Source organism: Ornithorhynchus anatinus, chromosome 5, assembly GCF_004115215.2.
Source record: "Ornithorhynchus anatinus isolate Pmale09 chromosome 5, mOrnAna1.pri.v4, whole genome shotgun sequence".
NCBI lineage: Eukaryota > Metazoa > Chordata > Mammalia > Monotremata > Ornithorhynchidae > Ornithorhynchus > Ornithorhynchus anatinus.
In genome coordinates this window covers 99203250-99220823 of record NC_041732.1, presented here as the reverse complement: position 1 = coordinate 99220823, position 17574 = coordinate 99203250, and the positions used below count along the sequence as shown (strand labels likewise).

The 17574-nt window shown below is 45.7% G+C and overlaps 1 protein-coding gene across 2 annotated transcripts in view; it reads right to left on the bottom strand.

The window, feature by feature from the left end:
* The window catches only part of DLGAP1 (DLG associated protein 1), a 978335-nt gene that overhangs the window by 837539 nt on the left and 123222 nt on the right, over window positions 1-17574 (bottom strand). For both annotated transcript variants that reach the window (XM_029066588.2, XM_029066589.2), the window contains exon 2: window positions 891-1023. The gene's annotated coding sequence lies outside the window, so the exon portion shown is untranslated. The remainder of the gene's footprint in view (window positions 1-890; window positions 1024-17574) is intronic.

Sequence of the window (17574 nt, the reverse complement as noted above, 5' to 3'; positions counted from 1 at the left end):
ACTGAGCGCTTGGGAAAGTACAATACGGGTAAATAATATTTCAACCTTGAAAATCGCATTCGTGGTGAAACAAAGGGTTGCAGAATTAATGAAAGTGTCCTATTTGGCAAATAGAGCCAAACAATAGAGGTCAGAAGACCTGGGATCTAATTCCAACTCTGCCACTTGCCTGCCGTGTGACCTTGGGAAAGTCATCTAACTTATCTGTGCCTAGGTTTTCTCAACTAAATGGAAAATGAGGATTTAATGCCTGTTCACCCTCATACTGAGACTGCGAATCTCATGTAGGACAGGGACTGTGTGCGGCCTGAAAAACTGGTAGCTGCCCCAGTGCTTAGAACAGTGCTTGACACATAGTAAACACTTAACAAATACCATAAATAAAGAAATTACCACAAACACTGGGGGGTGTCCCTTGATTCCACTGCCATGCATCTTTAGTAGATAGAGAATGACCAGCCAGATCATGCGACTTTGTGAACTCGCATTAAGTTAGAGTGGAATTCCACTGGCACAGAATCAGTTCATGCCGTTCAGGAGTTCACAGAGACAATTCTGTCTGAGAGAAGCAGAGATATAATCCACCAGCCCCCCACCCCCTCCATCTTTGTCTCTGCCTGCAAGGACATGAATAATTCAACCACCTAGGACAGATTGTTGTCTATTCAATCTCGTCAGGATAGAGACGGAAACCTCCTTGCCTCCCGACGCGATAAAACACTGAAAAAGCTAGTACCTTTACAGTCTCTCAACATTCTACCTTGTTTTCCTCCAAATCTCACACCCCTTAGGCCTCTTCAATTCCAAATTTACAGCAGGGCAGAAATGTCACAATAGGCCACTCCACCATATATAATGAAGTAGAGAAGAACCATGCTTCACGTGCTTACCGATTTCAGCGGTACTTCACGGAGAGCTCCATTAACTTTGTGCTGAGTCTGAACAAGGTGATGCAGAAAGCTGAAGATAGGTGCAATTAAAACCGCTGGACAACCCAATGCATTTCTTTCACACGGTGAATCCCTAAAGTACAAAAATAGACAATAAGAGTTCGTAAATCTATTGTTGCAGTCATTCCCGTTGGCGATTTTTCCCGCTGTTCTTTTCCCTTCGAAAAACTATTTACATGAACCTGCCTGACCCTCATCTGCTTAAATGAGAATCCAAGTGACCTTCCTGACCATTTTTCTCTCTCAAATCTTAGTTGTGTAGAACCTGTTTTGATCTAGCAGCCTCAAATGTCAAAACATATCAAAGCAAGTTAAAGCTGAAGCAGGAGTCTTTAACGTGAATTCCTGCCCCTGTTGGCTGGACAGAGACACAGAGCAAAATGGTTTTTCTGTTCACTAAGGGACGGTTCAACAGAGACTGAAGATGGTAGGGGTCCTGCGGAGAGCAAGACCAGCTACCCGCTATAACAGTGCTCTGCACATAGTAAGCGCTTAACAAATACCAACATTATTATTATTATTATTATATTTTTTCTGGAAATGAGAACTGTTTCAGCTCTCCTGTTGCTTGTTTATTTTAAGAGATAAAGGGAGCCACTGGCTGATCATGTGACTGCAGGATAGGAAATGACAGCTTCAAACCCGCTAGTGATTTTTCATTCCCCAAAGGATAATATGGGAAACTTGAAAGCAATTGAGACTCCGGATTCCCAAATTAATCACAACGAGAATGGCTTCCGCTTGAACACACGGACTCCAAACCTACAAAATGTAGTAATGGGAAAAGGGGCATGAGCAACTCTAAGGGAGCTATATCACAGTGGATAGAAAATGGGCCCGGGAGTCAGAAGGTCATGGGTTCGAATCCCAGCTCCGTCGATCTTCTGCAGTATGACCTTGGGCAATTCACTCAACTTATCCGTGCCTCAGTTACCTCATCGGTAAAAAGAGGATTAAGACTGGGAGCCCCTTGCGGGACAAGGATCGTGTCTGATCCGATTTACTCGTATCCACCGCAGCGCTCAGTACGCTGCCTGGCACATAGTAAGTGCTTGACAAATACCACAATTATTATGACATCGGACAGTGTGTTACTGAATTAGAGTCGTCTCCTGGATTTCCCCTTGCTGCTGTCTTCCCCCTAAAGTTACTCCTCTGCCCTGGGGGCAAGCTCATCCACCCACATCAGACATGTTTAATGCCTCAGGACTGTTGACACAAAGAGGCTGATCTCTGGTCCCAGGGTGGGGATGCAAAGGTGTTGTGTGTGTGTGTGTGTCTGTGTGGGTGTTGTGTGTGTTGTGTATGTGTGCATGTGGTCAGAGACCATTTGTGAGATTGCTGGGCTCCAGCTTTCACACCTGGTGTGACGGCAGGAATCATGTCTACCAATTCTTTTACATCTCCCGAGTGCTGCTCGGCAAAGTGCTCTGAACATAGTAAGTGGTCAATAAAGCATGGCGTAGTGGACAGAGCACGGGCCTGGGAGTCAGCGGGTCCTAATCTCAGCTCTGTCACTGTGCTGAGCGACCTTGGGCAAATCACTTCACTTCTCTATGCCTCAGTTTCCTCTTCAGTAAAGTGGGGATTGGGACTGTGAGCCCCTTTTGGGACAGGGGCTGTGTCCAACCCAATTTGCTGTATCCACCCTAGCATTTAGTACAATGCCTGGCACATAGTAAGCATTTAACAAATACCATTAATATTATTATCATTATTTTTCTTAAAGACAATTGACTGAGAATGGTTTTTTTAATGGTATTTGTTAAGCATTTACTACGTAGCAAGCACTGTTCTAAGCACTGGGGTAGATACAAGGTAACAAGTTGTCCCATGGGGGGCTCACAGACTTAATGCCCATTTTCCAGATAAGGAAACTGAGGCCCAGAGAAGTGATTTGCCCAGAGTCACACAGCTGGTATGTGGCGGAGCCGGGATTCAAACCCAAGTCCTCCGACTTCCAAGCCCGGGCTCTCGCCACTAAGCCATGCTGCTTCTCTGTTGGGTGAAGCAGTGTTGGGTTTGTGCCTCTGGCCAGCCGTCCCCATCACTGGCAATGGATAATAACTGCAGGCATGGACACGCTCAGTGGTTAGCGGAGTCAGGGCCTTACAGACCTCACCGCCTAAATTTTCCCTCACCTCCATGGTTTTGGGGGCAGGACATAGAGCGGAGAGGACAGGTGAGGAGATAAGCCACTGCCTTGCTTCTCTCCTGCAAATATAGGGGATCTCCCCACCTACTTACTCCCTCTGAGCCTGGGGACTTCTCAGCCACATTAGGTGGGACCCTGTCTTGCCATCCCTAAGACCCATGCTTTATTATCATTAATAATAATAATAATAATAATATTGCTTTAATCAGGGAAGCAACATAGTTCAGTGGAACAGGCCTGGGATTAGAGGGATGGAATTCTAATCTCTAAACCATAAACTTGTTTTGGGCAGGGAATGTGTCTGTTTATCGTCATATCATATTCTCCCAAGTTCTTAATACGGTGGTCTGCACATAATAAGGGCTGAGTAAACGCGATTGACTGCCTGGCGAATCTCGCCTCCGTCACTTGCCTGCTGTGTGAACCTGAGCAAGGCACTCGTTTTCTATACGCATCAGTTGCCTAATCAATGAAGATCCAATAGCTGTTCTCCCTCCAGCTTAAATTGGGAAACCTGTGTAGCAGGATCTGTGTTTAACCTGATTATCAGGTATCTATCCCAGTGCTAAGTACAGTGCCTAGCACATAATAAGTGCTTAACAAATGCAATCATCATCATTACCATTATCTTCCTTGAGACCGGTTCTATTAGGTATCTTTACTCGTAAACAGGAGGAAAGAAGTGTGGGCAGGTTCATTAAATTTACAAGGAATCCGGAATAATTGTCATAAAAATGATGATGATGATGACGTTTGTTGGAATTTACTATTGTCAAGCACTGATCTAAGTACTGGGATAGATACAAGAGAATCAGGTTGGACATAATCCCTGCCCCTCAAGGGGCTCCCAGTTTAAGGAGGAGGGAAAACAGATATTTAATCCTCATTTTAGAGATGAGGAAACTGAGGCGCAGAGAAGATGAGTGACTTGCCAAAGATTACACTGTAGGCAAGTGGCCGAGCTGGGATGAGAACCTAGGCCATCCGGTTCCCAAATCTGTGTTCTTTCCATTAGCCCACACTGTTTCTTTATCATATGGGGCTCCCAGCTAGCATGATCACTGTTGACACTCAAGTAGACACCCTTTTGCTGTCTCCCTCAGCCTCACTCAGGGCATCAGATGGTCCAGTTAGAGGCAAATGGATGGCCACTTAATGGAAGACAGGAATCCAAACTGACGACAGAAATGTTGCTATGGAAACAGGGTGAACTTCACTGGTACCCTTGGGCACAATCAGGATGGAGAAAGATGGGCCATATACAAATGCAACAGAAAAAGTCCCGGAGAGTTAACCCCAAGCTGCATATGAGTCGGCAATGTTACGCTCTTATTAATAAAAGTCATATTTGCCATTGTTTTTATGAGATGTCCTTCCCCTTGACTCTATTCACTGCCATTGTTCTTGTCTGCCTGTCTCCCCCGATTAGACCGTAAGCCCGTCAAAGGGCAGGGACTGTCTCTGTCTGTTGCCCATTTGTACATTCCAAGCGCTCAGTACAGTGCTCTGCACATGGTAAGCACTCAATAAATACTATCGAATGAATGAATGAATGAATAAAAGTCAATACGGTACTAGGATGTCCTAGGAATTGAAATGATAATAATAGTAATAATAATGTTGGTATTTGTTAAGCGCTTACTATGTGCAGAGCACTGTTCTAAGCACTGGGGTAGACGCAGGGGAATCAGGTCGGGCCACGTGGGGCTCACAGTCTTAATCCCCATTTTACAGATGAGGGAACTGAGGCACAGAGAAGTGAAGTGACTTGCCCACAGTCACACAGCTGACAAGTGGCAGAGCTGGGATTCGAACTCATGAGCCCTGACTGCAAAGCCCGTGCTCTTTCCACTGCGCCAGGCTGCTTCTCTAGGGAGCAGAACTGCTTAAACTGATCAGTCAGTCAATGTTATTTGTGTGCTTACTGTGTGCAGAGCACTCCATTAAGCACTTGGGAAATTACAACAGAGTTGGTAGACGGGATCCCCGCCCACCAGGATCTTAAAGAGGAGGAGTGTGCTTGGTGTGGTTAGGACTAGGAGTCCCCCATTGACCTTTGACTGGAACGTCACTGTCAGAGTTGTTAACTTTGAATATAAGACACATACATTATCCTATATCTGTAGATTATGTGTAGAGAATCCCATCTCCACCGCTTGTCTGCTGTGTGACTCTGGGCACGTAACTTAACGTCTCTGTGCCTCAGTTACCACATGTGTAAAATGGAGATTAAGAATGAGGACCTCATGTGGGACATAGACTGTGTCCAACCTGATTAATTTGAATCTATCTCAGCTTTTAGTATAGTGCCTGGCACAAAGCAAGTGGTTAAAAAATACCATACAATATAGATATAAAAAGAGAGAGAGAGCTGTGCATCTTTCTACATTTATAACTATAGATGTGTGGAGATATACACCCCTTCTCACAAATTTTCAAATTCAATTGCACCAACTAATTTTAGATCTAAGACAGAACTATCTATCTATTCACCTATTTGTCCTTCCATCTACCCATCTGTGTATCCAACTGTCTATCCATCTATTTCTCTTATCTCACAAATAGCCAAATTCAGTTGCACCAAATGCAATTTCAGATCTAAGAAATGGAGAAATTCTCTCTGGAAGGGCGGAGTCTCGACAGCATCTATTACAGGCATCGCATTCCTCCTTTACAGTTTGTTCACCTGGCCCTGCCTTCATCATCACCATCATCATCATTTCCTGATGGCAAACTCTGGTGAAACATGTACCAGAGAAGATTTGCAGGAGAAATGTAAACAAGTGCCCTGCTCTCAAGAAACCAAAAATTTGAGGGGAGTAACATTGTAACTCATCAACATTATCCGCTGTCTATCCTGACACACACACACTCTCTCTCTATCTCTCGTTTCCCCTGCTTCAATATTTCACTCCAGTTGCAAAACTGAATTTTGATCTCTGATATATGAAATATTTGATTCGTTTATAAAACAGAAAGTTTCACCTTTCAGTATGAATGAAAGGGATTGGAGGTGTTAAATTGAGAAACCTTTTCTTTTAAAAGGGCCCTGTATGTCTTCTGAATTCTCTACGGCAAACTATTACACTCAATACATAATTTAAAGGTGTTAACAATTCTCAGCATATGAAGGAGAGCTAGCTCTTTCCATAACCCAAAGCAAAACTGTTAACTCTGGAATAAGCCCGCTTATAAACCTGTTCTATTCATGGGTTTCTTTTCTATTTCAGCCCTAAATGAGTTAGCTCTTTATGGCATTTGGGTCTTGCAAAGGAAGCGAACCAGTGATAAAGTGAGGGGATTTGGAAGTTATGTGCATGGACTAACGATGCTTGGCTCTTTGCTGAAATCTGATTCCCAACACATCGCCATACAGGTTTGGGTATGGCCTACCTGGAACCATGCTAGTGGCTAGTAGTAGTAAAGAAAATACTTAATCAGGGGTATAGCCTCACTTCTTTTATTCAGAGGGATGTGTTTAGGCTTGGTTTCCTAGTCTGAATAGCAGCATAGCCCAGTGGAAATAACATGTGCATGGAAGTCAGGGCTCTGGGGTCTAATCTCTGCTGTGTGACCTCGGGCAAGTCACGACCCACTCCCTTTACTCTTCCCCCCATCCCCACCCCCCAGCATTTATGTATATATGTATATATCTATAATTCTATGTATTTATATTGATAAGGTTGGTATTTGTTAAGTGCTTACTATGTGCAGAGCACTGTTCTAAGCGCTGGGGTAGATACAGGGTGATGAGGCTGTCCCACGTGAGGCTCACAGTCTTCATCCCCATTTTACAGATGAGGGAACTGAGGCCCAGAGAAGTGAAGTGACTTGCCCACAGTCACACAGCTGATGAGTGGCAGAGCCGGGATTCCAACCCATGACCTCTGACTCCCAAGTCAGACCATGACCTCTGACTCCCGGGCTCTTTCCACTGAGCCACGCTGCTTCTCGATTCATCTCATATTGATACCTGTTTACTTGAATTGTTGTCTGTCTCGCCCCACCCTAAACTCTGAGCCTGTTGTGGGCAGGGATTTCCTCTCTTTATTGCTGTACTGTACTTTCCAAGCTCTTAGTACAGCACTCTGCACACAGTAAGCGCTCAATAAATACAACTGAATGAATGAATGAATGAAGTCAGGATGGCGAAATGGATAGAGAACGGACCTGTGAGTCAGAAGGTCATGGCTCTTCCATTTGTCTGCTGCGTGACCGTGGGCATGTCACTTTACATCTCTGTGCCTCAGTTATCTCATGGGGATTGAGACTGTGAGCCCCATATGAGACAAAAACTGTGTCCAACCTGATTTGCTTGTATCCACCACCCCAGCGTTAATTACAAGTGCCTGGCAACTAGTAGCACTTAACAAATATGACAATTATCAATGCTGCAGTTTCCTCATCTGTAAAATGGGGATATAAAACCTGTCCTCCCTCTTACATAGACTGTGAGCCTCATTTGGGAAAGGGACCGTGTCCAACCTGTGAGCCTCAAGTGGGACAACCTGATGACCCTGTATCTCTCCCAGCGCTTAGAACAGTGCTCTGCACATAGTAAGCACTTAACAAATACCAACATTGTTATTATTATTATTATGATTACCCTCATGCTTAGTACCATGCTTAATCAAGGAAAGTGATTAACACAAACCCCAATCATTATTAGTATCATTCTTATAAAAACCGGGGACTCACATAAGCTCTCCTAGAGTCTCAAACAACTGTGACTTCGAATTCCCTTACCATTCTTTTCAGCATGAAAAATATATCCCCTTTGGATTCATTCCACAACCACAATCCATTTTGTCAACAGAGCACAAATATTAAATTCTTCATCTGGGTGACAGAAACCGGCCTAAATAAATCACCTTGAAAAACATTTTCAATCATTTGGTGTCAAGGTTGAATATGTTTTAGCAGGTGAATTAAGGGGGTTCATGACAGTTTCCTCCCCCTTGAAGGTGTTGTGAGCTTCCTTCCTCACTAATGTTGCATAGTCTTGCTTTACTGAGGATGTCCCTGGGAAGCCGGGACTCTTCTCTGCGGGAAGGCCTAGTGGAAAAAGTACTTGCCTGGGAGTCAGAAAGAACTGGGTTCTAATTCTGACTCTGCTTCGTGTCTGCTATGTGACCATGGACAAATCATTTAACATCTCTGTCCCTCAGTTCTCTCATCTGTTAAATGGGGATTAAGACTGTGAACTCCATGTGGGACATGGCATGGCCTAGTGGCAACATCACGGGCTCGGGAGTCAGAGGTCATGGGTTCTAATCCCGGCTCTGTCACTTGTCTGCTGTGTGACCATGAGCAAGTCGCTTAACTTCTCTGTGCCTCAGTTACCTCTTCTGGTCTGTGAGCCCCATGTAGGATAACCTGATTACCTTATACCTACCCCAGCACTTAAGACGGTGCTTGGCACATAGTAAGTGCTTAACAAATACAATAATAATAGTAATAATAACATGGACTGTGTCCAATCTGATTACCAATCTGATAGGGAAGCAGTGTGGCTCAGTGGAAAGAGCCTGGGCTTCGGAGTCAGAGGGCATGGGTTCGATTCCCGGCTCTGCCACTTGTCAGCTGTGTGACTGTGGGCAAGTCACTTAACTTCTCTGTGCCTCAGTTTCCTCATCTGTAAAATGGGGATTAACTGTGAGCCACACGTGGGACAAACTGATTACCCTGTATCTCCCCCAGCGCTTAGAACAGTGCTCTGCACATGGTAAGCGCCTAACAAATACCAACATTATTATTACCATGCATCTATTCCAGTGCTTAGTACACTGTTGATGCATTGCCAGTGCTTAACAAATACCTTGAAAAAAAAAGAACAAGGGGACAGCCAATGGGATTTCCTCACTGGCTTCCACCAACCTTCTTAAGTATTCAACAAGAGGAAGCAAATCCACTACATCCAAGTACTTTTTCATTCCTCAAACACAAGTCTATAGAAAGTTTTGAAAGAAAACACACCGCTCCTTCTCTTCTTCCTCCTACCACAGCATCGGACAAGATGGGATCGCTCAGACAAATCCACCATGTTTCACCTTACTACAATTTAGATTTTCTGTATCTGTTTTCTATTGTCTTTTCCAGGCCTGCAGGTTTTTTACTTCATCCCTCTCCCCGAACTCTCAGTCATCTGAGTCTGGAGAAATGATGAAGACCACCTGAAAGCTAGGAGGAGAGAGAGTGTCAGAGGGATAGTGGGAGGACAAGAGGAAAGACGAGGGTTTAGGGGACGGAAAGAGGAAAAGGGGAAGGAGAAGGGGAAGAGAATGGGGAGAAGGGGGAAAAGGGTAAAATGATTAGAGAAGGAAAGGGGAAAGGGCAGGGGGAGGGTTAGTTAGGAGGGAGAGAGGGCAAGGAAGGGGGAATCGTTTCCCCCTAATAAATAAACAAATGAATAATCATGGTATTTAAGTGCTTACTATGTGCCAGGAACTGGGGTAGATATAAGGAAATTGGGTTGCACACAGTCCCTGTCCCACAAGGGGCTCATGTTTTCCATTTTACAGATGAGGTAACTGAGGCACGGAGAAGTAAAGTGACTTGCCCAAGGTCACACAGTAGAAACGTGGCAGAGCAGAGATTAAATCCCATGGTCTCTGACTCTCAGGCTCGTCCTCTATCCACTATGCCATGCTGCTTCTCTAATGCACAGGTATCTGCCTAGCTATCAATACGCGCCTCCTGGCACAATTCAAAGGAATTGAAATCAACCTCCGAATCGCTGTAATAATCAACTTTTAGAGATTTTCCTCTCTCAAGCCAAACATTTCAGATATTTGAGGTCATAGAGAAGGACTTGCTGGTGTTAGTTCCAAACTTTAAGGATGCTGTCCCAGTTGAATCAGGAACATTTTCGCTATACTGACTGAGCTAACTGTTGGGATAAGATAGTGTTACCTTTCAAGTTCCTTTGCCACTGCTGTGGACCAAGTTAGAAACTTGAATTGTGGTTAATTCGATTTTGATTGTCTCTCTCTTCTGCGGGACTTGAGTCTTCATGTTTTACTTCATTCTAATTTTTCCTTGCAATGGGATTCCATTTCTAAAGCCATGAAATGAAATGTTCTGACCCCAGAAAAGCTTGGTTATGACCAAATATCTATACAAAAGTCTATGCACTTTAAACTGTGTCATGGACAGCATTAGTCAGAATCATTCCTGATTAGTCAGGACCATTCTTTTTAAACAGACACAAATTTCAAATTTTAGTTGGCAGAAATTTACCCTCAGGTAGTAGTGGTCAAGGATTCAGAAGTCACGAAAGGGAACTAAAGATCTACTTTCCTTCCCGACATCAATGTGAGGGACAAAAATGTAGCAAATGACCTTCACGGGAAAGTTCTGAATGCATCTCAAGAGGATTTAGTTGCTGCTGCCTGCAGTCTGAGATTAAAAACAAAAACAAAAACAAAAAACCCTTTTAACCAACTGAATAGCTTACTTCAGAGGCTGAGAGATAAGTAATAATAACGATGGTATCTGTTAAGCACTTACTATGTGCCAGGCACTGTACTAACCACTGAGGTGGCTACAAGCAAATCGGGTTGGACAAAGTCCCTGTCCCGCGTGGGGCTCACTGTCTCAATCCCCATTTTACAGATGAGGTAAGTGAGGCCCAGGGAAGTGAAGTGACTTGTCCAAGGTCACACAGCAGATGAGTGGCGGAGCTGGGATTAGAACGCATGACCTTCTGACTCCCGGGCCTGTGCTCTATTCAGTGCTGCTTCTCTATGAACCATCAATCAATTGATCACATTTATTGAGTGTTTACTGTGTGCCGAGCCCTATATTAATGTGCTTGGGAGAGTAATAATAATGATAATGGCATTTGTTACGTGCTTACGAGGTGCCTGTTACTGTACTAAATGCAGGGATCGTTACAAGCAAATTGGGTTAGGCCCCATCCCTGCCCCCCATGGGGCTCACAATCTTAATTCCCATTTGACAGACGAGGTAACCGAGGCACAGAGAAGCAAAGTGACTTGCCCTGTCAGACAGCAGACAAGTTGCCAAGCTCGTATTAGAATCCAGGTCTTTCTGGCTCCCAGGCCCACAATCTATCCACTAGGCCATGTGCTTCTCTATAACAGAGTAGGTAGGCACATTCCCTTCCCACAAAATTAATACTTTTCAAGCAGGAAAATCTTGTGCGTCGTAGAGTAGCACCAGCGTTTTCAGGTTTTCTCCACACCTGTGCTGTCATCAATGGCTCCTGCGTCTATGCCTTTGCTTTTGTATTGTTGTTTGTACCTGACCTTTGAGCTCTAGAAAAATTACAGTCAGATTTAAGGTGCCTATTGAAGTTCAGATACTTGTATTAGTGCTATAAATTCATTCTTGGACTTTTAGCACATGGAACTGAAGACTCCATTATGCCTTCTTCTGTCTCTTGCTATTTAGGCTTTTTCTTTTCTCGTCCAAGTTAAATTTCCACATATTCTTTCATATTTTATATTCTCCCCAGAGAGTTTGGGGGATAGGATATGGATATTTATTCAGAGTGTTATTTACCTCCCGGAGACCACAAAAGCTTGCCCTTTTCCTTCTCGGTTAAAGTAACGCTTGCCTCCCACGTGTATAACTGTCCATCCTCTTCTGACCTTGAGAATTTCCCTCATCCCCTAGGCTTTTAATTATGTGCTTGTTTCATTACAACAGCATTATTAGAAACTTAGGAGCAACGTGTATTCATTTGGTTAATGAATGTTCTCCAGGAGACCTTTGAATTAATCTGTGTAGTCTGGGGCTATAGAAAAAGAAATAAGCCTGAACCCACGATCTCCACGTTGTCTCATTTCTTCATCAAAACCGAAGTCGAAGGGGTTAAATAACATCATCTGCCAAAGAGTATCAAGACGTAAGCCTCTGAGAGCTATAATAAGATGTTACGTAGAGTTCACAACCGCTCGGCGGACAAGCCGCCGGTTCTGCCGTTGTAAATCCCTCTGACAGTGATGAAAACTCAAAGGAAAGAATATTAAGAAGGAATTACATAATCCAGTCTGCTGACCAATTGTTAGCTTGTTTGCTGTGGATTTAAATCCTGCCACAGGCGTTTACTGGCTGGCAATGTACGCTTTGTAAAATGTCACTAGGCTTTGCTGTCTCACTAACTGTGATCCACAGAGACAAAAATGAAAGTGGACAGATCTGGGGAGGGGCGTGGGGATTCCACACATACTGCGGCGTCTATAACTTCTACAAGATAGATGGGCTTTGATTTTGTTAAGGGTGCCCCAAATACTAAATCATTTTGGCTTAAACATTAGCTTTCTCTTTCTCCAGTCATGTACTTCTCTCACCCTTTCAAGATTGAAAAGATTTCTTCCCCTCCTCCACCTCTTTCCCTCCCCTCGTCCCTCTCCTCTCCCCTGGAAACAGCAAGTATTTAGGTAACCTAAACAATAGCAATAAGCTCAGGTGCAGGTTTTTCATTCAATAGTATTTATTGAGTGCTTACTATTTGCAGAGCACTGTACTAAGCGCTTGGAATGGACAAATCGGTAACAGATAGAGACAGTCCCTGCCCTTTGCTGGGCTTATAGTTAACACTCCAGTCCTGGGTCTTCCTTGGGATAAGGATAAGCTTATAAAGAGAATTACCTTTGAATATGTGTCTAAGACCACTTTTGGAGAAGAGCATGAAAAAAATAATCATTATAGCGATTACATACATCCTACCTATCATCATTTGTATTTATAGAGCATTTAATATGTGCAGAGCACTGTACTAAGGCTTTAGGAGAGTCCCAAACAACAGAGTTGGTAGACACAATCCCTGCCTATGAGAAGCTTCCAGCCTAGCTTCTGCTTGTAGACTGTTACCTCATTATGGACAGGGAATGCATCTGCTAATTCATTCATTCATTCAATAGTCTTTATTGAGCACTTACTATGTGCAGAGCACTGTACTAAGCGCTTGGAATGTACAAATCGGCAACAGATAGAGACAGTCTCTGCCCTTTGATGGGCTTACGGTCTAATCGGGGGAGACGGACAGACGAGAACAATGGCAATAAATAGAATCGAGGGGAAGAACATTTCATAAAAACAATGGCAAATAATTAGAATCAGGGTGATGTACATCTCATTAAACAAAATCAACAAAACAAATAGGGTGATGAAGATACATACAGTCGAGCGGACGAGTACAGTGCTGAGGGGGTGGGACGGGAGACGGGGAAGAGAGGGAAAGGGGGGAGAAGAGGGTATAGCTGCGGAGAGGTGAAGGGGGGTAGAAGGAGCAGAGGGAAAAAGGGGGGAGCTCAGTGTAGGAAGGCCTCTTGGAGGAGGTGAGCTTTAAGTAGGGATTTGAAGAGGGGAAGAGAATCAGATTGACGGAGGTGAGGAGGGAGGGCGTTCCGGGACCGCGGGAGGACGTGGCCCGGGGGTCGACGGCGGGACGGGCGAGACCGAGGGACGGTGAGGAGGTGGGTGGAAGAGGAGCGGAGCGTGCGGGGTGGGCGGTGGAAAGAGAGAAGGGAGGAGAGGTAGGAAGGGGCGAGGTGATGGACAGCCTCGAAGCCTAGAGTGAGAAGTTTTTGTTTCGTGTGGAGGTCGATGGGCAACCACTGGAGGTGTTTAAGAAGGAGAGTGACATGCCCAGAACGTTCCTGCGGGAATATGAGCCGGGCAGCGGAGTGAAGAATAGACCGGAGTGGGGCGAGAGAGGAGGAAGGGAGATCGGAGAGAAGGCTGACACGGTAGTCTAGCCGGGATATAGCGAGAGCCCGTAGCAGTAAGGTAGCCGTTTGGGTGGAGAGGAAAGGGAGGATCTTGGCGATACTGTAAAGGTGAGACCGGCAGGTCTCGATAACGGATCGGATGTGTGGGGTGAACGAGAGAGACGAGTCAAAGATGACACCGAGGTCACGGGCCCGAGAGACGGGAAGGACGGTCGTACCATCCACGGTGATAGGGAAGCCTGGGAGAGGACCGCGCTTGGGAGGGAAGATGAGGAGCTCGGTCTCGCTCATGTCGAGTTTAGGTGGTGGGCAGACATCCAACTGGAAATGTCCTGAAGGCAGGAGGAGATGTGAGCCTGAAGGGAGGGGGAGAGGACAGGGGCGGAGATGTAGATCTGCGTGTCATCTGCGTAGAGATGGTAGTCAAAGCCGTGAGAGCGAATGAGTTCACCGAGGGAGTGAGTGTAAATGGAGAAGAGAAGAGGGCCAAGAACTGACCCTTGAGGAACTCCAACAGTTAAAAGATGGGAGGGGGAGGAGGCGCCTGCGAAGGAGACCGAGAATGACCGGCCAGAGAGATAACTGTCAGCTGTGTGACTGTGGGCAAGTCACTTAACTTCTCTGTGCCTCAGTTACCTCATCTGTAAAATGGGGATTAACTGAGAGCCTCACATGGGACAACCTGATTACCCTGTATCTCCCCCAGTGCTTAGAACGGTGCTCTGCTTAACAAATACCAACATTATTATTATTATTCCCCCTAGAACAGCAGGGCAGTTCTCCAGTGAGAATAATAATAATAGTAATAAGCATTTACTCTGGGCCAAGCAGGATTCTAAGCGCTGGGGTAGATACAGCCGAATTGAGTACGGCACATTCTCTGTCCCACAAGGGGCTCACGGTCTCAATCCCCATTTTACAGATGAGTAACTGAAGCACAGAGAAATGAAGTGACTAGCCCAAGGTCACACAGCAGACAAGCAACCATTCTATTTATTGCTACTAAATTGTCTTGTATTCTATTTATTGCTATTAAGTTGTCTTGTTTTGTCCGTCTCCCCTGACTAAACCGTAAGCCCGTCAATAGGCAGGGATTGTCTCTATCTGTTGCCGAATTGTACATTCCAAGCGGTTAGTACAGTGCTCTGCACATAGTAAGCGCTCAATAAATACTATTGAATGAATGAATGAATGAATGAAAGCAACCGAGCCGGGATTACAACCCAGGTCCTTCTGACTCCAAGGCCGATGCTCTAACCCCTAAGCATGCTGCTTCAAGGCACACATGCAACAGCAGGGATAACACGCATGCACGAATGCACACACACACACACACACACACACACACAGTCACCTCGGTTCCAGAACCACAAACCTTGTATATAGAGAGTTTAGTATAGTGTCTGGCATATAGTAAACACTTAAGAAAAACCAGAGAGTACCATAGTTATCATTATTATTATTGGGAGTGAGGGATTTCTGACTACTTTTCATCCCAACTAATCCTCAAGGACACTCTTTAGCAGCTTCTTTCCCCCCTCTGTCTCACTGTCCTTCTTAGTGACTTCCCCCAATCAAGAGATCAATGGCATTCCTCATTGGAGCTCTGATATGAATTAGAGGCAAAGGATGGTGATTTGTAGCTATCCCCTTTTATTTTGTTAATGAAATGCACATCGCCTTGATTCTATTCATTTGCTACTGTTTTAATGAGATGTTCACCCCCTAGATTCTATTTATCGCTATTGTTCTCGTCTGTCCGTCTCCCCCGATTAGACCGTAAGCCCGTCAAAGGGCAGGGACTGTCTCCATCTGTTACCGATTTGTACATTCCAAGCGCTTAGCACATAGTAAGCGCTCAATAAATACTATTGAATGAATGAATGAATAGGCTATCAGAGAGGGAGAAGGAGAACAAAGAGGAGGAAGGAGAAGGAGGATAAAAAGGAGAAGGAGGAGAATAAAGAGGAAAAGGAGGAGGAGGAGGAGGGGAAGAAGGTAGAAGCAGTGAGGGATGAGGTTTGAAAAGCAATACCCAAAGCCCCAGGCTGGATCAAACAGTTTAGGGGCTCAGTCATTCATTCATTCATTCAATAGTATTTATTGAGCGCTTACTATGTGCAGAGCACTGTACTAAGTGCTTGGAATGTACAAATCGTTAGAGAAAGTCCCTGCCCATTGACGGGTTCACAGTCTAATTCGGGGAGACAGACAGATAAAAACAATAGCAATAAATAGAATCAAGGGGATGTACATCTCATTAAAACAATAGCAATAAATAGAATCAAGGTGATGTACATCTCATTAACAAAATAAATAGGGAAATGAAAATCTATACAAATGAGCGGATGAGCACAGTGCTGACGGGAGGGGAAGGGAGAGGGGGAGGAGCAGAGGGCTTTCCTCTGCTCAGAGGGGTGAAAAGGGAGCTTAGCTGACGGGAGGTGAAGGTGGGGGTAGAGGGGCAGCAGAGGGAGCAGACGGCAAAGGGGAAGCTCAGTCTGGGAAGGCCTCTTGGAGGAGGTGAGCTCTCAGTAGGGCTTTGAAGAGGGGAAGAGAATTAGTTTGGCGGAGGGGAGGAGGGAGGGCGTTCCAGGACAGCAGGAGGATGTGGCTCAGGGGGTCGATGGCGGGACAGGCGCGAACGGGGGACGGTGAGGAGGTGGGCGGCAGAGGAGCGGAGCGTGCGGGGTGGGCGGTGGAAAGAGAGAAGGGAGGAGAGGTAGGAGGGGGCAGCAGCCCTCCACCCGGTACCCCAACTCTGACACGGCCAAGGAGCAGGGCTAATTCTTTTCTCTTTGGATTCCTTGTCTCTCATTCCTTACAAAGTTTGCACAAAGAGAGCCTTTCTTTCTTGATTGTGCATTCATGCTGATCTATCCTTGGCAACTTGATGTTGGTGATGATATTTAAGCACTGACTAGATACAAGATAATCACGTTAGACACAACGATCGTCCTACATGAGGCTTACAGTCCTCCCTGTCCTTTCTTCCCTGCTTAGGTGTGCCATCTTTCAGTTCAGGAGAAGTACCTTCTTAAGACTAGCTTTAATTGACTCCCAGGTTTCAGCTCTGATGGAGCATTTTTAGAGGCTCTGTTTGGCCTTGTCCTTAAAATGCTTCCCATGTCCCTCTCGCCTTTGATTTCTCAGTTTCAGTTCTCTGCACGGCAGTTGTTTAGATACCCTGATGTCATTCATTTCCCTCACATCCGTACAATGTCACTTGCTCAGAACAGATCCCAAAGGCCAAGCCTGTTCATGAGTACAATCCTCTTCTCAGACCTGAACTGAGGCATCCAGCTGTCCCTCTTTCTGAACCCCAACATTCATCAGCCAATCAGTGGCATCTACTTAGCACTGACTGCACGCAGAGCACTGTACTAAGAACTTAGGAAGGTACAAGAAAATAGAGTCGGTAGACACGTTCCGTGTCCACAAGGACCGCCCGGGAGGGGACGGCGCCGCGAGAGACGGGCCCGGTCCCGGCGCGTGGCCGGCCCTCGGTCCGGATCCCGTCCCCGCCCCGACGGGCGCCCCCGGGCACGGTGGCCTCGGGGTCCGGGCCCCTGTCCCCACCTCCGTACGACGGGGATCCGACCGCCTGGCCCCGCTCCGGCCCGGCCCTCGGGACGGGGCTCGGCGGAGAGGAGGCGTCCAACGGATGGGCCGCGCTCATCTGTCTTCTCGGCTCCGGAGAGCCGACCTTCTTCTGCTCAACGGCTCCCCGAGGAACCATTCTATTAACGTTATTATTATTATCATTATT